Source organism: Uloborus diversus, chromosome 3, assembly GCF_026930045.1.
Source record: "Uloborus diversus isolate 005 chromosome 3, Udiv.v.3.1, whole genome shotgun sequence".
Taxonomy (NCBI): Eukaryota; Metazoa; Arthropoda; class Arachnida; order Araneae; family Uloboridae; genus Uloborus; species Uloborus diversus.
In genome coordinates, this window is record NC_072733.1 from 103261398 (window position 1) to 103268070 (window position 6673).

General features: G+C 28.5%; 1 protein-coding gene across 1 annotated transcript in view; it reads right to left on the reverse strand.

Annotated features, from left to right (window-relative positions):
• The window catches only part of LOC129218152 (5-hydroxytryptamine receptor 2A-like), a 66952-nt gene extending 60753 nt beyond the window's left edge, over positions 1–6199 (reverse strand). The window contains exon 1 of the mRNA XM_054852367.1: positions 6070–6199. The gene's annotated coding sequence lies outside the window, so the exon portion shown is untranslated. The remainder of the gene's footprint in view (positions 1–6069) is intronic.
• Positions 6200–6673: the final 474 nt, after the last annotated feature.

Below are 6673 nucleotides of genomic sequence, written 5' to 3' on the forward strand. Positions count from 1 at the left end.
AGTCATAAAAAAACTTATCAACTTAATAACTTTGTAAAGCGTTAAACTGCAATTTACCCCTTAAAATATATTCGGGTGAATTTAAAAGCAACCAGTTGATTATTCAGCTATACAATCATAAGTACATTAGTTGCTGCAAATTTCATTAGTAATAAAGTGAGTTTAAATCAGAACATTTGACTCTTATTTATTTTCTATAATGAAATTTTACTTCTAAGAAATGGTATTTTATGAATTTTATTATTAAAGACGATTATGACAAATTAATGCAGTTCTCAAAGCACATTTAAGCCATATTAGTGACTGAAATTTTGTTTCCACCTTGATTTGCTTAAACTTTGTATTGCTTAGCATTTTTATAGACTCATGAAGACTCCAGTTGAAATGCTGACGAATTACTCTCCTCTTTTAAATACAACTTTGCTAAGCTTAGTAAACAGCTTTGTATATGGTCATTTTGAATAGTTTTTTTTTTTTTTTTTTTTTTTTTGTGATTTCTTCTCTGCGCTGTTCTATACGATTACATTTATGGGAGGATTATCAAAAATAAGAATTTTGTTTTCTCCATTAATCTGACGTTTAGAAGAGTTGTTTTTTAATGTTACTATTCAACAGTACTATTCATATAGTACCAGAAAAAAAGTTACTTAATTGTACGATATCTATATAATTTCTCAAAGTATTAACATTTCAAAAGAATTTTTCAAATTCATTATACTGGTAAAAACGTGCTGAATATAATATGTACTTTTATTAGCAACTTTATTTCATGATTAGACAGAGGTATATTTTCAAATATGATGTCATTTGGTTAACAAATATTACTTCAAGAATGCGCCGTAAAACATATGTTTAATATCTTGATTACATTTCAGTTGAAAGGGCGTTTTTATTGTTTTGTACACATTAAATTAAAATTAAAATACCGTCCTTGTATATCCAAAACGCGATATGTAAATTTGCAAAACTGTTCAAGGTAAAGAAAAAAAATCGATTTATGTATTTTCTTAATTTGATTTTTTAATCTCATTTTGAAATCACAGAATTTAATGTAGTGAATTAATTTTGATATTGTTTTTTACAATATTTGACACTTTTTTTTTCAGATAGCGAAATTGAAGACGCAATTTTCTTTGCAAACACATAGCGGATTTAGAATTTTTCGGTGACAGAATTGGTATACGCCGGGTTTCAGTATAGTACCGGGTTTTGAGAATTAATCTGCAATGTAAAATTGCTCCTGATTCAATGATAAAGTTTTAAAAAATGGATTAACTGCACAGCAAGTTTTAGAGCCGAAACGACAATGAATTTTGACCATTTTTCCAAAAACGCATCTTTTTGTGTTCTCATTTTTCAGGAAAAAAAGTTATTGATGCCCTTATTATTATAAAGACTGTTATGGCTGATTCTGCAATAGTAAGCAAGTTTGTGCTCCATGCTGATATTTTTTGTTTTGGTTAACTTCTTAAAGATACTTGCCGTTGGATACATTAGTATTTCCTTAGAACTGTAAAACCAATATGTATCTTTGATAAGTTTTTTTTTTTTCGTTAAAAAATTTTTCATATCAATTTTATTTACATGGCCTGCTCCACAGCTGTAAATCTCATATAATACAAAATTTTGGCGCAAACTAATAAGATATTTCTTCTCATTTTTTTTACAATTGAATATATACGATCAAAAATCATTTATCATAAGAACATATAAATAATGTGAAAGCAAAATCAAAAAATGAATGAAAATGTTGATCAAGGACTGCCCGTCAACAAAATGGGTAAAGAATCATTTTTCCGTGGAAGATTTGATTCAAAAACACACAATATAGTTGAATAAAAATGCATTTAAAATTGTTCATTCCGTTTAAGAATATATTTCAATAAACTATACTACTTTCTTTCTTTTTTTTTCAACTTCTGACGTTTACTTCATTTTCGAAGTGAGTGTTTTTTTTTTTTTTTTGATCTTGTCATTTACATGGCTTACCCGAAACCAGTAAGATGTAAATGTAATCAAATTTCATAACATAAACAATGATAAACCTTACAATTATAATTTCAAGCAAGACGCGTAAAAAACTTTAAAAACAACACGCTAAGACATATTTTAGTCGTGTTTTGTTATTTAGCTGTCCTTTTTCTTATGACGTTTACCAGGTTACTAGGTTACACACTTCGTTATAAAATGTTCTACAAACAATTATAAAACATAATATAAGCATTTGAAACGATTACTAAAAGATTATAAATTTTTAAAAAAATCGGGAAAAAAATCTCGCTTTTCAGATGAAAATCCATGGTGGGAAAAATGAGTCACTCTCTATCTCTCAATCCTTATATGTCAGTGTTGTCAGTCCCAAAACGAAAAATTATTTCACAGATTATAATAAACAGAATGTAAAGAGTCAACTACAAAAAAATCAACTAATTAAATCAATTATTAAATGATTAGCAGCTGTTTAAAGTGGTTGTCCGGTTTACCGTACACCAGGTCTGAAGGGGTTAAAGACGTCACCTGTAAAACCATCAGCTATTCCATATCAAAGTTTTTGTGCCCATATATTATATTTCAGTGATGAAATACACTAAACATTAAGCCAATGATAAAAAATTTTTGTATTAGAAATAACTCTTTGCCTATTTCATAGTTAGTGACTATCAAATTATTATTCTTTTAACTTTAAAAACATTACTTGATTATATGCTAATAATGATTGTACAATAAATGTAAGTCATTCTTCCAATCATCCCACGAAGTCTTATGTCCGAAGAAGACCACAATTACAAAAATATAATACAAATAGTTAAGCTCTGCTTACGCCTCTTCCTAACTATGTCTTTTAAGTATTTTCCAATAGTTTTTCTCTCAGATTTTTTAACACGTACGTACTCGAAACTTTCCCTTAATGTAGAAACACCATAATAAGCGTGTTGCCAAAATTTTCAAAAAAAAAAAAAAAATGAACATCTTAAGTTCAGCTATCGGAGAACAATTTTCGCAAAGAACTATTAAACAAATTATAAACCTAACACGCAACATTTTTAATTTGGGTGTGTAACCGTCGATTGACAAAAGAGGAAAGAAAAATTAATCGAAGCATTCTAAAAGAGAAGCTACAAAAAAAAAAAAAAAAAAAGATTTCAGACAACTACTAATGTTTATCTTGTGTTTAATCGTTAATTCATCATTCGATACTATAATGCTGCAATAACATTTCATTTTTTTGTAAACTATTCGTTTAATCCATTTAAAAAGATTTTGATAGAATACACTCCAAAAACATGAAAATAATTCGTGAGAGTTCTGGTAAACAAAATAGGGGTAAGGTATGCATGAATGTAAAAGTGTATAATATTATGATTAAAGACGCAAAGTACGCCTAAAATAACTGAAGTACGCCTCACTTCGCAAAGCGGCAACACATATCTCAAACTTTAGAAAACGCATTAAATATTGATTTAAAATATAATTATCTTTCTTGCCACAAAACTGGCACAAAAATATTTAACACAGCTTTTGCGTGGTGAAGTATAAACTATGTTATCAGGACTGACACATTCTCAAAATTTCAAGTTCGAAAAGTGTTAGTTAAGATTAACACTTTTTGAACTGAAGTATCAACTAAAAATCTAGACTTCAGAATGTCTCAGCAAATATAGCATCACAAATGTTTTTGTACGTATTGTAGTAATTAAAACCAAGACAGCTAAAAATAGTATTGCATAAATACTAAATTCTCTCCAGCACTTTTTTTTCCAGTTTTAGTCTCCGTTGCCGCGGTGAGATTTAATGTCAGAAAAAGAGTGCACGTAATCTTGTATGATCAAATTTTTCATTGCGTTTCATTAATTTATTCTTAAATGCATTTTAACAATAAAAATGTGTTGAAAAGGTAAAATAAACACTATTATTTATGCAATGTAAAGCAAAACTTAATACTAGATATACACGTTTGACATTTAAAATGATTATCAAAATAACGGACATTTTTAGCCATTCAAGTTGAATAGCATTTACATGTATAAACTGTCATCATTATTATAAAATTTTAATAACCAGCAATAATTACAAAACATATACTAAAGTAGTCTATACCTAGAAAAATGATGCAAAAATTATATAACTGTAATTCGAAGCTTTTTCTTTACTTTTCAAAATAAGTTTTCAAAATTTTTTATTAAAGCAAATTATATTAAATTGTTCTCCAATGCCATATTTTGATCCGTTTAACTCAAATAAGCAACTCTAAAGTAAAATACATTAAGCAAAGACGCATGATCAATTATGTATAAACAAGATACAAATTAATTGTTCTAAAGTAAAATTATGAAATGAAAGTATCTCACTTTAAACAAAGTAAATTTAGTTTATTGTTACTTGCGCGTCTACTTATAAACTTTGAAAATACAGGTGATTTCAGTGAGGGATAGGAAACGGGGGGGAGGGAGAATAAAATACTACATATTATATGTGACTACAGTATAACTTTTTAAAAACAAATTAATGGTTATTTCAAAGTGCTGACATTGAACTCAGTTACACACTATGGCCACATTTTAAAAAGTCTCCAACAATTTTTAATTCATTGAATAAAATTAATAAATTTGCAATTAACAAAAGTTCTTTGGAGATCGGTTCAGTTAAGATCTAAGAGGTATTAGACATTTGTGTATTATTAACAGAATAAAAGCGTTTCTTTTGGAGGAATTGTATGACATTAATTATTATTTTAAATTAATGGTATGCTAAGTTATTATTTGCACAGAAAATAACACTCCAACGCATGTCACAGTAGAAGTTTTTTCAGAATTTATTTTCACGCTCTTCAGATAATATTTTTTATTAATATATTTTAAATTTCGATTACAATTTAATCATTTTTAACAGTAGTTTTCAGTTATGCCTTTTAGTTGGGAAAACATAATAAATAGCTCGTTTAGTTTTAATGAATACCTTTTATTATTATTATCATTATTATTTTATAGTTGTAATATTTTTCATTTAGTGTAGTGTCAAAAACCAATCTCTGAACTTAGTCAGTCATTCTGTTCGCCAAAAGAGGCAATATCATGATTATATTCGATATTATTCAACTTTGAGCATTAATTTCATTTCATTATGTTTTGCAAAGTGATAGCATTATTTAATATTTTTCCATAAGCTACAAAGCAGCTTCAGTTCTGCTACTAGAGAGTTTGATTGCTTTTAGTAATAAAAAACTAAAATTCTGACTTCATGCGTTTAATTTATGATTTCTGTTTTACAAAAAGAAAAATACAGCTTGACTCACACAAAAACTTGCAAAACCTTTTGAATCATTTGATGATCTGCTTGTGGGGAATGCACTTTCACAAAGCTATCCAATAAATTTATTTCAATGAGTGAATTAAGCTTAAATGTAAGACAAGGTTTCATATAGTGAAAAAAATGTTAGACCCGTGGTCATAGATTTATTTAAGTATTTTAAATTGTAAAATTTAATTTAAAAGTGTTTTTGTGCATCAGTTTGGTTAGTCCCCCAACAACACACATAAATTAAAGACGACACTCAGAAGAAAAAAAATCAATGCAGAGAGCTTTAATAAATTATTGCGTTACGATTTATTTTAGAAATTCATTCTGGGAAAACATAAATTGTAGAAGAACTAATATTCATTATTAAAAGCGGGAAATGTTTTTTTTTTCCTCCTGTAATAATTAACTAGGGAAAGTTTTCAAAGTAACAGGTTGCTGAAACGGAGTTTCTTTTATCTAATACTGTAGCATCTTGCAAAGAATTTTTATGAATTTGTTCTGAAAAAGTCAGTATTGGAATGTATTATGTACTACTTAAGGTAATAAAATAATACAGCATTATGTATAAAAGCGTAATGTATCACACAAAATGTTTTTTAAAATCTCTTCTCGTTACTATAACAAATTTAACTATTACAAACAAAACTTTCAAATGTGTTGCGCTTTGTCATTACATTGTCGCTGCGCTTCATTTTCAAAATGAAAATGAACGCCATAGGCAAACAAATAATTACTATTTCCAAAAAGAAAAAAAAAAAAAAGAACCCTTACCATTTCTTTTATAACTTATTTCGCAAAAATATATTGACTCCACGTTTCTTCCAAGTCTCGAGAAACGAAACAGTGAGGGAAAACCGAGAGTTTCTCTCGAATCGTCTGTTCTTGTCGGTGTCGAGCGATGCTCTGCTTCCTGGATCGATGCAACAAGCCTTCAACGCCCCTCAACAGATGCCGCCGAAATACCTGAGACAAATCCCCGTTTTCACACACCATCGGGATTTTGTGGGAAATGAAGGGAAGGAAAAAAAAAGAAAAAAAAAAGCGAAACAGTGCGTGACGTAATAGTTTTTTTCGATACCATTGGCCATCCTGTGTTACGTTCCCCTAGATATGTGACAGGTAAGCCCCTGGAATTACCGTAAGCGCTCGCTGATATATATATGGTATTATTTACTAATTACTCCGGTATATTGTGCCAGTAATTTCAAGCAAACGAAGAACGTTATTTTGGCAACTAATATTTTCATAATTAGATTGAAAAAATTGGGTTTGAAGGGAATAATTTTTGTCATATCACGCAATTTTGAAATAATTTTTGAACAAACATAAAGATTTGCTGAAGCTCGATAAACTGATAATTAATTGTTCTTTTTAC